Source organism: Nilaparvata lugens, chromosome 9 (genome assembly GCF_014356525.2).
Source record: "Nilaparvata lugens isolate BPH chromosome 9, ASM1435652v1, whole genome shotgun sequence".
NCBI classification, from domain to species: domain Eukaryota; kingdom Metazoa; phylum Arthropoda; class Insecta; order Hemiptera; family Delphacidae; genus Nilaparvata; species Nilaparvata lugens.
The window spans coordinates 44,278,433-44,293,330 of record NC_052512.1 but is presented as its reverse complement, the minus strand read 5'-3'; the positions used below and the strand labels follow the sequence as shown (position 1 = coordinate 44,293,330).

The 14,898-nt window shown below is 35.5% G+C and overlaps 1 long non-coding RNA gene across 1 annotated transcript; it reads left to right on the top strand.

Moving 5' to 3' along the window:
- The first annotated feature begins 2,506 nt into the window (after positions 1-2,506).
- On the top strand, positions 2,507-7,635 carry LOC120353169. Its single transcript, XR_005572215.1, has 2 exons — positions 2,507-3,194; positions 7,089-7,635. It is a non-coding gene; the product is annotated as an uncharacterized LOC120353169 (long non-coding RNA).
- The last annotated feature ends 7,263 nt before the right edge of the window (positions 7,636-14,898 follow it).

The following is a 14,898-nucleotide window of genomic DNA, read 5'->3' as shown; positions in this document are numbered from 1 at the left end:
AAAAGAACAGACTTGGCTGAATTAACATTAGCAGGGAGGTCGTTCATATATATAAGAAACAGCAGTGGACCCAGTATTGAACCCTGTGGAACTCCCCTTCCTATAGGACAAAGCTAAGATCTAAATTTTGCATTCACAACGGCACCCTCCATACCTTCAATCTCCACAACTTGGCTCCTCCCACTCAGATAGGATCTTATCAAAGATAGGCAGTTACCATGGATCCCATAGTAATAAAGCTTTCTGATAAGAATCTCATGGTCCAGGCTGTCGAATGCTTTTTTAAGATCAACAAAGAAACCCAGTACTTTGTGACCACAATCTAGAGATGAATAAATATTACTTATGAAGACCTCCAGAGCATCAACAGTTGACTTCTTAGGCTGAAATCCATACTGAGACCCTGAAAAGAGATTGTTTCCCTGAAAGTATGCAAACAAAAGGTCATAAATTCCTCTCTCCCAAAGCTTATTATCTTTGTAAACAGAAGATTTGAAAGACGTAGATATCAAGTTCACCCGATGGTAGCCCAAAGAGCATTTCAAAGGAAATTTAGTACCATTATATACATCATTGATTGGGTTGAAGATACATTTTTCAACTACCTGAGAATCTCCATGAGAAATTTTGATGAGTTATTTCGAGCTTGTACCACCTTTGGGAATACTTGCAGTCACATTAAGCTACGGATCAAATTAATGTAGATAATATCAATAATATATGATTTTTTCAATAAAAAATTTAGAAATGATTGAAGAAATTTATAGCAAAACTCTGAATTCAAATATGACACTATTAATTGAATTCATTCATTATGCTATTCAATTCAATATCAGCTGGCTGTCGGGCAGAGGTGATCAGTACAGTTCTGAAAGATTCTATTTGTTTCAATAGCGCGTCAGTCGACCGATGGTCTTCGTACGCTGTATAAAACGCATGGTCCTGACCGTGCGCATGCGTACCGTCAGTCCTGCTCTGTATGGATACATGGAATATATATGGAAAAGACAAGCGCGACTGTTTTTTCCATAGATATTCCATGTATCCGTACAGAGCAGGACTGACGGTCGGGACCATGCGTTTTATACAGCATACAAAGACCATCGGTCGAGCTCGTGCGCATCCGTTCCATCGGTCGACTGACGCGCTATTGAAACAAAATAATAGAAGCTTTCAGAGCTGTACTGATCAGTAGCCCAATCACAACAAAACCAATGTGCTGACACCTCTGCCCGACAGTCAGCTGATATTGAATTGAATATCATAGTGAATGAATTCAATTAATAGTGTCTATTTTTTGAATAATTCAGAGTTTTTCTATACATTTCTTCAATCATTTCTAATTTTTTTATTGAAAGAATTATATATTATGAATATTATCTACATTTATTTGATCCGAAGCTTAAAGTGACTGCAAGTATTCCCAATGGTGATACAAGATCGAAATAGCTCATCAAAATTTCTGAAGGACATTCTGAGGTAGTTGAAGAATGTATCTTCACCCAAGCAATGATTTATATAATGGTACTAAATTCCTTTTGAAATGTTCTTAGGGCGACCATTGGGTGAACTTGATATCTACGTCTTTTAATCTTTTGTTTAAGAAGATACTAAGCTGCAATTAAACAATCTGTGAAGGCGTCCATTTTGTAATAGTCAGAAAAACTGATGTATGGTCAGGATGGTGCATACGCACTGACGGTCGGTCGAGCTCTGAATGTGTAAAACTGATTTATGGGTGCGTATGGTCAGGATGATAAATACGCACTGACGGTCGGTCGAGCTCTGTAACCGGCCTTAATTTCTAAATGTTTATTTGTTGCGCATTTACGGTGAAACGCGGTGATAGATTTTCATGAAATTTGACAGGTATGTTCCTTTTTTAATTGCGCGTCGACGTATATACAAGGTTTTTGGAAATTTTGCATTTCAAGGATAATATAAAAGGAAAAAGGAGCCTCCTTCATACGCCAAGATTAGAGTGAAAATCAGACTATAGAACTATTCATCATAAATCAGCTGACAAGTGATTACACAGATGTGTGGAGAAGCCAGTCTATTGCTGTATTTCCATAAGGTCTATAGTTTCAATCACGTACTTGTGGATGAGAATACTGCTTGAGGTCTACTGTTCACAGAATTACTAGTATAATACTTTGCGCCTATTTTTGAAAGACTTCCAAACCTTATCATAATTACTATTGAAAATGAATTATAAAATATTATTGATAATCCACACTACTTGAAATTAACTCTTCGTGCAACAGATACTACGTCCACCATCCATTCGAGCAATTTCAACGTAAATAGACTACGCTCATAAACAGTATGTGGTAGGCATAATACAAGATATTATCAATAGAACTATGATTTTTATACACTTTTAATACTTTAATGAAAATATAATATTGATTTTAAGGATTATATTACACATTTTTATCGACAAACGAAAAAACATAATTGAACATGAAAAAGCGATCAAAAAAGCAGTACTGATCAAGTCAGCAGGTCAAGTGAAGTAAAAGAAAGATGGCGTCATACACTTGTTATTGTTTTTAATTATTATTACAAGGTTGTATTTTGTTTGCTCTACACATATTTCTTACTAAATTATGTTTGCAAATAATAAAAGTGTGGTAAAAGATGAAGATTAAGTTAACAAACATTAAATGTAGGTAATAAACATGTTATATGAAAATGCTTCCTTTAGAAACCTTGGACCAATACATGACTCTTGTAGTAGCTCTAGGAGGTGTTTATTTAATGTTTATGTTTTTAGTTCTGCTATGTTTTCTGCGTAAATTCAACACAGAACCTGTTGAGAATTTTATCGGTCAAAGACCTATGGAACTCAGGACAATCTCGAACCCTTACCGGTATTCCAATGTGAACCAACAATCTGTACGTAGCCCTTCCTATGCAACTAGATCTAATCGGAGTTTTTCTACCAGGAACAGTACAAAAATACCAACTAAAAAAATTACCTACGGTAGAATTGACTTGAGTCAGATGGAAAGACTTGCTACTCTGTGATTAAATACTGTGTATAGTGTAAATATTGTGCATATATGTAGATAAACAGACAAAATGTTGAAGAGAAGAATACCTCAAATTAAAGGCATTCATCTAAAATCCATATCAGAGAAGACTACCAAAATAAGAAGTTTCAACCAGCTGTTTATTCTAGAGCTCAGGTAAAGTATTTTATGTTATTATTAACCTAAATGACTACATTAATTTACATCTACAAATTGCAGTTAAGCCCAAGTTTAGACTAGGTGTGTGCAGATTTTATCTGACTAGTAGTTCTGTGAACAGTAGACCTCACGCAGTATTCTCATCCACAAGTACCTGATTGAAACTATAGGCTAGATCTTATGGAAATACAGCAATAAACTGGTTTCTTCACACATCTGCGTAATCACTTGTCAGCTGATTTTTGATGAATAATTCTATAGTCTGATTTTTACTCTAATATTGGCGTATGAAGGAGGCTCCTTTTTACTTTCCTTGCCCTACTACCATAGGTAAGGAAAGTATTGCTTTCCAAAAAAAATTAAGGTACCCCAATTTCAAGTTTTCTATACGTTTCAAGGTCCCCTGAGTCCAAAAACATGATTTTTGGGTATTGGTCTGTGTGTGTGTATGTGTGTATGTGTGTGTGTGTGTATGTCTGTGAACACGATAACTCCATTCCTAATTAACCGATCGACTTGAAATTTCAAACTTAAGGTCCCTATACCATGAGGACCCGACAATAAGAAATTCAATAAAATTTAATTAAAGATGGCGGAAAAAATGGCGGATAATTACTAAAAAACCATGTTTTTCACGTTTTTCTCGAAAATGGCTCTAACGATTTTCTTCAAATTTATATCATGGATAGCTATCTATAAGCCCTATCAACTAGCATAAGTTTCATTTCTGGGAAAATTTCAGGAGCTCCGTAATATTCTTGAGAAAAATGGCGGAAAATGACTAAAAAACCATGTTTTTCACGGTTTTCTCGAAAACGGCTCCAACGATTTTCTTCAAATTTATACCATGGATAGCTATTTTTAAGCCCTATCAACTGGCATAAGTTTCATTTCTGGGAAAATTTCAGGAGCTCCGTAATATTCTTGAGAAAAATGGCGAATAATTACTAAAAAACCATGTTTTTCACGATTTTTTCAAAATAACTTGACCGATTTTTTTCAAATTCATACTCTGTATAGTTATTTATCAGCTCTATTAACTGGCATGAGTCTCCTTTCTGGGAAACTGATGGGGGGTCCACCCCATCCTTGAGAAATGGACTTTGTAGGTAGGTAGGTAGAGCAGTTCATAAAAAGAACACATAGTCGAGATATTTCATCTGTAGAACAGCTGTTTTGACGACTTCAAAAAAATGACGACTAAAAAAATCATTGAATTTCACAATTTACACAAAGGAAAAAGTACTCTGAAAACAATTATATATACACATATACAAAAGTCTGATCGTGGTTTCGAATATGAGCAAGGAAAGTTGTGTGAGTGTACCACACCAGATTTTTCCTTTTATATTATCCTTGAAATGAAAAATTTCCAAAAACCTTGTATATACATCGACGCGCAATTAAAAAAGAAACATACCTGTCAAATTTCATGAAAATCTATTACCGCGTTTCGCCGTAAATGCGCAACATATAAACATTTAAACATTAAGAGAAATGCCAAACCGTTGACTTGAATCTTAGACCTCACTTCGCTCGGTCAATCATAGAGAAACAAAAGCGTAAGTAGGTATCCCATGGTATAGGGCGTTTTATGTCGCAACTTTTACTGTTATCTAAAGCAGATTATTGTCGATTTTTACTGTTTTGAATGGCACAATATGAGGGACTATCAGCGTCATAAAGCTTCACAGAAAAGAACTAAGTAGACTATTAGCTTGAGATAACAGTAAACGTTGTGACATAAACGCCCTATACCATGGGATATCTACTTATGGTATATTGTTTCTCTGTTTATATCTACAAAATTGAAGATACCCCCAAATTTAGACTAAGGGTGTGCAGGTTTTATCTGATAATTTGTGGATTTGAATTTTGCAGCATTTTGTATAGTTATAAAGGGTAGTGCAGAGGAAACGCATGTTTTTCGAACCGCTAGTACTTGGTGATGTATGGGCAGTCTACAAACATTCATTCACCACCTCACTATACATCTGAATGAAAAATAATTCATGAATATTCAATATAATTGACCAAGCAAAGTGAGGTCTAAGATTCAAGTCGACGGTTTGGCATTTCTTTAAATAATGTTTATATGTTGCGCATTTAAGGCGAAACGCGGTGATAGATTTTCATGAAATTTGACAGGTATGTTCCTTTTTTAATTGCGCGTCGACGTATATACAAGGTTTTTGGAGATTTTGATAATATAAAAGGAAAAAGGAGCCTCCTTCATACGCCAATATTGGAGTAAAAATCAGACTATAGAATTATTCATCATAAAGCAGCTGACAAGTGATTACACAGATGTGTGGAGAAACCAGTCTATTGCTGTATTTCCATAAGGTCTATAGTTTCAATCAGGTACTTGTGGATGAGAATACTGCGTGAGGTCTACTGTTCGCAGAACTACTAGTAATGGAAAGAATCAGCTTATACACGTGAGGGATAGGAAATTCACGAATGTGGTGGCATCATCACGTCTCAACTACTCAACTGATTAACTTGAAATTTTACATATTGGTTTTTAATTTACCGATGATGGATATAGGCCTAATTTGAATTCTTTCAAGATTTCAGTTAGTCAAGTTTTCAATTAGACCCATGTGGAGCACAGGTTACCTACTATAGTGAGGTCCACGTTATAATGGCAGTGAAGAAAGATAGGAGAACAACGTTGCCGATCCTCTGTCTTGTCAATGTCTTCTATAGACGGTAGCTGATACAGGTTTATTGATGTAATATTGACTGTTCATTCTCGTTTGAAATAATCAATTATATTTTACTAAGCAAGAAATTATATTTTTCATAATGAATCTGCATACAGTAATTCAAATGAAATATTTTGTTAATTAATTATGAGTTTTACATTGTTAAAAGACGATCTGGCAACAGAGCAAAGCGAGAAGGAGATAGTGCTATCCGCGTTGTTGAATGATGGACAAGGACAGCAATACCATTGCTAATCAAACACGTCGGTCCACTCCACGAATATCGATTCATTGCCTCTATAATGTGATCCACCCAAGTTATTACTTTCCTTGCCCTATTACCATATGTAAGGAAAGTATTGCTTTCCGCAAATAATTAAGGTACCCCAATTTCTAAATTTCTATACGTTTCAAGGTCCCCTGAGTCCAAAAAAGTGGTTTTTGGGTATTGGTCTGTGTATGTGTGTATGTGTGTCTGTGTATTTTTTATCTCATCTCCCAATTGACGGAATGACTTGAAATTTGAAACTTAAGGTCCTTACACTATAAGGATCTGACACGAACAATTTCGATCAAATGCAATTCAAGATGGCGGCTAAAATGACAAAAATGTTGTCAAAAACAGGGTTTTTCGCGATTTTATCGAAAATGGCTCCAATGATTTTGATCAAATTTATACCTAGCCTAAAATAGACATTGATAAGCTATATCAACTGCCACAAGTCCTATATCTGTAAAAATTTCATGAGCTCCGCCCCATCTATGCAAAGTTTGATTTTAGATTTCCAATTATCAGGTCTCAGATATAATTTAAACGAAAAATTCCAAGTGGAAAAGATTGAGCACGAAAAACTCTAAAATTAATGTCCAGTAACATTTTCACCTAAAATTGAAAATAGGCTTGAAATTTGAGAAAATGTGATTATACAGTTGCAAGCTGTTGGCAACTGTTGGTTCTATTAAATCATTCACTATGAAGAGATAGCAGATCTCGTGTGTATTCAGCGTTATTGTCCTGTCACCAGCTGGCTCAAATCTTTGAATAGTAGACTTGAGATGCGCGTGAACACTAGCGTCAGGTGATCAATTTTCATAACGGCTAGGAAAGTTGTGTGAGTGCGCCACACCAGATTTTTTTTAATGCATTATCTTTTATTAATATAATTCATTCTTTTTTCAGGTATACATTCGAATACAGTTGCTGGTATCACCTGAAGAATAAATCTGGAATCCGAGACATCAGTGACAGAGAAAATGACCGGTACAGAGAGAATATAATTTTTATATGTTCTTAAGGGACTATTCATACAGTGAGAATATAATTTCCATATGTTCTTATGGGACTATTCATACAGTGAGAATATAATTTCCATATGTTCTTATGGGACTATTCATACAGTGAGAATATAATTTCCATATGTTCTTATGGGACTATTCATACAGTGATAATATAATTTCCATATGTTCTTATGGGACTATTCATACAGTGAGAATATAATTTCCATATGTTCTTATGGGACTATTCATACAGTGAGAATATAATTTCCATATGTTCTTATGGGACTATTCATATCCACCCACTCGACTGCCATTAGGTAATGATTAAATAATTCATATTATGGCACCTTGTAAATCATCAATAGGTAATTATTTATATTTATCCTGACTAAAGTACAAATTGAATATACTGATTTTGTCTCTTGTAATAAAATATAACTATAAATGTATTTCTGTAGTTTCATTCAATTACGAGCGTAGCGAATTTCCACTTTTGACTTTAAATAATTGACCGAACGTAGTGAGGTCTATGTTTCAACTCGATTTGCTTTTGTCTGTCTGTATGTAACGTGATTACGGCCAAACGCGTTGATAGAATTCGATGAGATTTGGCAGGAATATTCCTTTTTCAACTGCGCGTCGATGTATACACAAGGTTTTTTTTAAATTTTACATTCTAATGATAATATAAAAAGAAAAGGAATTCCTCCATACTCTGATATCACTATTATTTATATCATCTACTTTGAAGATAGGATCAATCAGACTATAGAATTATTCATAATCAATCAGCTGAAAAGTAGATTATTCATTGCATGTATTACACAGATGTCTGGCCGTGTCTATTTCTATAAGGTAGGGTTTCAATATTTTTTATGATGCGTGCCCATCAGTATCTTGATCTTAGAGAAAACAACAGTTTTTAAGATTAAATTACCTATGATTCAACTGTGAATTGTGATTCAACTAGAACAGGTGACATCAGATACTTGTGGATGAGAAAACTGCGGCGTGAGGTCTACTGTTCACAGAACTACTAGTAATACTGAGGGTGAAGCCTACATCAGCTCTTAACCTAGCGCCACAGTGCAGGATGGTTTCTTACAGCTTGGCGTTGTTGTCATTTGAGATGGGTGTCTGACTTGGAAGTGTTTCGGCCGCATTGCAGGATGACTGTTAACGGTTGCCGGAAGATCAACTGCTGGGTTTTTTAGCTATTTTTTGTGATAGAGAAATTATGATTGCAGATTCGTTCTCAGCGACCCCAAGTTTAGCCTGACGGCTCAGAATGTCAACAATGTTTTTAAATAATTAAAAATCATCAAGAAAAGTCATTAATATGGTAGTACACCACGTTTCTGGAAACTTTTTACTGGTGACTGGAGTTTATAGGCAACACAAAAATAAAAATAAACATGAGAAAGGAAACAGCTGATGAACGCGAATAAGACCGCCACTCCATTGTTCTATTGTCTCGGCTGCTTGGCTGAGCCTGGCTGGAGGGATCAAATAACCGACTGGATTGATCTTTCGCCTGTCCGCTAGGCGGAACTACGCCGACCATTGCTGGGTGGAAGACGTTACTGCGGCCGCTCGCATTCCCACCAACGCTGCTATTATTTGCTGTCTCAGCGCCTAGTCTGAGTCAGACAAGCATCCAGCCTGCACTGCGGAGCTAGGTTTAGGCTTGTTCGTGGATAATGAGTGAGAGGGATGATGAAGAAAGATGACTACTACTTTTTAGGTAGTCGGGACCGACAGCTTATCGTCTCTTCCGAAAGACGTATCTTTTGCCAATATAAGAGTAAAAATCAGACTATAGAATTATTCATCATAAATCAGCTGACAAGTGATTACACAGATGTGTGGAGAAGCCAGTCTATTGCTGTATTTCCATAAGGTCTATAGTTTCAATCAGGTACTTGTGGATGAGAATACTGCGTGAGGTCTACTGTTCACAGAACTACTAGTGAATAAAGATTGAAAAAAAATTTTTTTTGAATAAATTTAACATTATGTCTATGATTATAATAATTAAGATTAATAATACCAGTAGTTCTTTGAACAGTAGACCTCACGCAGTATTCTCATCCACAAGTACCTGATTGAAACTACAGACCTTATGGAAATACAGCAATAGACTGGCTTCTCCACACATCTGTGTAATCACTTGTCAGCTGATTTATGATGAATAATTCTATAGTCTGATTTTTACTCTAATATTGGCGTATGAAGGAGGCTCCCTTTTCCTTTAATATTATCCTTGAAATGCAAAATTTCCAAAAACCTTGTATATACGTCGACGCGCATTCAAAAAAGGAACATACCTGTCAAATTTCATGAAAATCTATTACCGCGTTTCGCCGTAAATGCGCAACATATAAACATTAAGAGAAATGCCAAACCGTCGACTTGAAACTTAGCTCTCACTTCGCTCGGTCAATTAAATGTTGTAATTCACCCCGAAGACTTCTGCTACTGCAAATAATATTGACAACAGGGTAAACAGCTATATAAATTTTTTTGAATAGTAGCGCTCATCGAATTTCCATCTAGCTGTTTACCCTGTTGTCAATATTTGCAGTAGCAGAAGTCTTCGGTGTGATCTACAGCATTTAATTGAGATTTTAGTTTAATAATTATTATTTATTAATTAGCATTTGAAAAATGCAACTTCCACTTTGTTTACATCTGTAGACTGGCTGGCCGCTATGGCTTCGTATAAAATGAGCGCTGCTATCCAGAGATTGTCAGTTTGGTGTAAAGGTAAGCATCCCTGACCGGCAATTGGGAGGTACTGGGTTCGATTTCCGGGCTGACAATAGTTATTTGTATATCAAGAGTGAAAAGTACGACTTTTTCTCCCTGTGAAAGAAAATTCATATTTACTGTGAGGAAAAAGTTTGAAGCCCGAGGCGAAGCCGAGGGCAACAATTTTCCTGAGGGAGAAAAAGTATTTTTCGCTCGTGATGTACACAACATTTTTCCTCCATCTACATTTTTTTTATAGAAACTGCAAATAAAATAATTTTAAAAACTTACATATTGGTGACAATGTTTCCTAACAACATAACCTAAAAACCGGTCGGCTGATTGGCACTGCCGATTGCGTTATCTATCGGCAAAAGTTGTAACAATTATATCAGCTGAGCGGCTACCAAAAATGGCTGACTCCAGATCACGCGTTTCAGATTTGAATTGCAGATCAAAAATATTTGTTGGCTGGTATTTTGAATAGAATAAAATATTTTTAAAATTGTTTAAATTTTTATCGTCTACAAAATAGGAATATAATATCATACAAACATATATTTCATGAGTTGTTCAAATTTCTTGTTGTGGTATTGAATTCAGTTTACTCAATGACAGACACCTCTATTACGCTTTCTCATCTGAGCTTAGACCTTCTAACCTATTACAATGTGAGTTTTTTAATTAGAGATGCTTCCTATGTTATTTAAATGGAGTCAATTTTACTCCCTAGGGAGTTTTCCAGTTTTTTACTACCGTGAGCGAAAAAGTGACACTTTAGTATTATGTTTCAGGGAGTAAAGTAAGTACTTTAGACAGTAGCTGGAGGAAAATAATTTTTGTATAGTAGCGCTCATCGAATTTCCATCTAGCTGTTTACCCTGTTGTCAATATTAGCAGTAGCAGAAGTCTTGGGGGTGAATTACAGCATTTAATTGAGATTTTCGTTTAATGATAATTAAACACAAACTATTCAGAGTGATTTTAACACCCTGGAGACGAAAATCTTAGCTAAGAAGACATACCGATAACCTTCACTACGGGCCGGGTTCCGAGCTCGGCATTCAGCCAAGTTCTAGACTTTGAACAGCTGGAGTCAGAAAATTTGCTTTCCGAAACGGGGCGCAGTCGCAGTCCACGTTCAAATTAAATTTCGAAAAACTAAAAAATTGAACACAAAATAAGGAGAAAATAGTGTAAAGCTTCAGCTATTTTGAATTATTCAGGAATGTTTCATTTCGTCAAGGAAAAACGTTTCCAATTATAGAAATAAGAGAATAAAGATTATCATTAAAACTGCGACTACGCCCTGTTTCGGAAAGCAAATTTGGGTATTGGTCTGTATATGAGTGTATGTGCGTCTGTGTACACGATATCTCATCTCCCAATTAACGGAATGACTTGAAATTTGGAACTTAAGGTCCTTACACTATAAGGATCCGACACGAACAATTTCGATCAAATGCAATTTAAGATGGCGACTAAAATGGAGAAAATGTTGTCAAAAACAGGGTTTTTCGCGATTTTCTTGAAAAACGTCTCCAACGATTTTGATTAAATTTATACCCAAAATATTCATTGATAAGCTCTATCAACTGCCACAAGTCCCATACCTGTAAAAATTTCAGGAGCTCCACCCAATCCATGTAGTTTGATTTTAGATTCCCAATTATCAGGCTTCAGATACAATTTGAACAAAAAATTTTGAGTGGAGAAGATTGAGCATACAAATCTCTACAATTAATGTTCAGTAACATTTTCACCTAAAATTGAAAATAAGCTCGAAATTCGAGAAAATGTGATTATCGAATTGCAAACTGTTGGCAACTGTTGATTCTATTAAATGATTTACTATGAAGAGATAGCAGACCTCGTATGTCTCCAGCGTTATTGTCCTGTCACCAGCTGGCTCAGATCTTTGAATAGTAGTGGACTTGAGATGCGCGGGAACACTAGCGTCAGGTGATCAATTTTCATAACGGCAAGGAAAGTTGTGTGAGTGCGCCACACCAGATTTTTGCTAACTTCTACAGGATGTCTGATAAGTCACTCCCTATTTTTATACAGCTATAGTTTATTTGTATTTGAACCAATTTTGTAGAACTACATTTGTTAGATAGAGCACTCCTTGAGGTAGTGGTAACACATAATTTTCATAACGGCAAGGAAAGTTGTGTGAGTGCGCCACACCAGATTTTTATTGGTGTAGGAGCCCTACCTTTGCTGACGTCACACGAATACACTACGGCTTTATTTAAGGAGGTAGTGCGCGAACCCCATCGAAGGGAAGATATTTTGTCAATTCCCGGTCTCCAGACTGTGGAGAAGACGAGGCAAGTAACAAGTAGTGAGTAAGTAATTTTCACTTTTATTCAATGATAAAACATTTTCAAGAAATAACTGTTCAAGAAGTAGCTTTACATCATTGTATACCAACATTTTGTTCCAACATCTTGTTCCAACATTATGTTCCGTCTTTATATTCCAACATTTCCAGTTTCCATCCCCGGGCGACACATGAAGCGGGTGGAAATTTGAGTTTAGTATCTGAAAAAAGAAAAAATCAAGATACAGTATCAACACAATAAATGATACAGTATCACCACACATGATACAGTATCATCTCAAATTGATACACAACACCATAATTTGATACAAAACTCACAAACTTTGTATAGCAACACCAAGGTTCATCAAATACTGCCGTAATAACGTGGACCTCACTATAGGAATTATGAACTCATGATACAGTATCAACACAATATGATACAGTATCATCTCAATTTGATACACAACACCATAATTTTATACAAAACTCACAAACTTTGTATAGCATGATAAACTGCGTGAGGTCTACTGTTCACAGAACTACTAGTAAAGTTAATTGACCGAGCGAAGTGAGGTCTAAGATTCAAATGGACGCTTTGGCATTTCTCTTAGGGCCGTTTGCACAGTATAGATTGCTAAACTCGATTAAGTTACTCGAGTTTAAGTTAATCTGAAAGTTTAAACTTGAATTGGTTTTCTCAGTGCATTTACTAATCCAGTTTAAGTTAAACTAGTTGGTAATAGAATGACATCGTTTTTAATACTGTATCAGGAAGGCTGATTTTTACAGGAAATTTGCTATTTGTTTACAATCCATCATAAATTGAGGTTATGTAGCTACTACAGTCGAACCTCCTCTTAACGAAATCCTCTACACAACGAATTTTTACCTGGTCCCATGACATTTTAGAGTTTTGGTTGCTTATTTACCTCTATTTAACGAATTTTGGACCTCTCAACAGCAAAGTTTTTTCTTCACTTCAACATACAAAATGTAGTGTGTATAGGAACCAGACAGTCATTTTTAAGGAATTATTTAGTTTCAGCAGAAAGGTCAATAGACTAATAGTTATTTGTGCAACTAGTGCGCAAAGTGACAGTTTGCTGCACCGAAAGAAACGTTTACGCCCGAGCCGTAGGCGAGGGCGGAATGGTTTGTTGAGTGCAGCAGAGGAACTTTGCGCACGTATTTCACATTAAGTTTTTCCTACAGTTACCATTGAATATGAAAAGTGGGTAATTATGGGTAAAATTGCCTGAAATGCATCAAATGTTTTTCTGTGTAATTTTATTATTGATAAAAACCTTAATCCTAAAATCCTAAAGTCCTCGTTGTCGTTGGTTATAATATATAATGAATAATAATTAGCGCGTTGTGCTTGGTTGCACCTCTGCTCACTATAGCAGCCACAGCAGTCACTGTTACCAACTTCATTTTGATTTTGCTGCACTGTTGCTCCATATAACCTACTAAGTATTTTGCGTTGCCATGTTGCAAATCTGGAGTGCAGAAAAATTTTTCCCGCACTAGAGCGGAAAAGTGATTCTTTGCGTTCTATAATCAGTGCAGCAATGGCCACTTTTCAACGTAACTGTAGGAAAAATAATGGCAATTCAGGTAGGAAGAATATAGAGTGGTAGACAGTCAATACAGGTTGAAACACATGTCGGAAATTGAATGCAAGTTACTGGAAATGTAGAATTCCAAGAATTCATTCGTAGAGCAGGCAGGTAAATGACTGGACTTTCTCATCCTTGCTTCAATTGTTAGAACTCGCCATTTATGAATGAAGGAACGGGAATGCTGGATTTCCCCATCCTCCCATCATTTGATTTTGTCATACATTTCAATTTTGTAAAATGTGTGACATTTCACAAAATGTCACTATCTACGTTTTCGATGTTATGTTTTATGTACCATATTCATTTAATTACTGCCCGAGATATATTATAAGATCCATAAAATCATGCCAATTTTCTTGACAGAACAACCTCTCGATAACGAATACTTCTCTACAGCAAATTTTTTCTCGGGATAATCGACTTCGTTATACAGAGGTTCTACTGTATTTCCTGGTTCAAAATCCACAGAGCTGTAAGCTGTACGGTAATAAAAGTGAAAAGCAATCAAGAAATTCTTCAAAAAATGATGAAATGCTATATTACTATTAGAAACAAACTTATATTTAGTTGGCACCAAAAAATATAATCTAGAATGTAAGTTAAAAACCTTATTTTGTTATGAAAATCTACTTAAATCTACTACGGTCTTCCTCGTTTAACTTATTAGAAATCTCTTGAAAGCAAAATATCTCAGTTATGTGTTATTAAAAACATTTTTTCTAATCAAAAATCACTGATAAAAATTGTCTTATTTAATCAAATACTAAATTGGCACTTGCTTTACTCAAGCAAAACCGTTAAAAAAATCCCTATCATCCCAGAAATTGATTCGTTTTTTGCCCAATTTTTCTCAGTTCCAAAATTTCTTCGCAGTCATCTCTATCAATCGCATTAAAAACTTCTATCAATTCCTGTCAATTCTATCAATAATGATTCACTATAACCTAAATAATTATTATCGTCTACAGAAGCATTAAAAACAAACGTCGAAAAATAATTTACTATTAGCT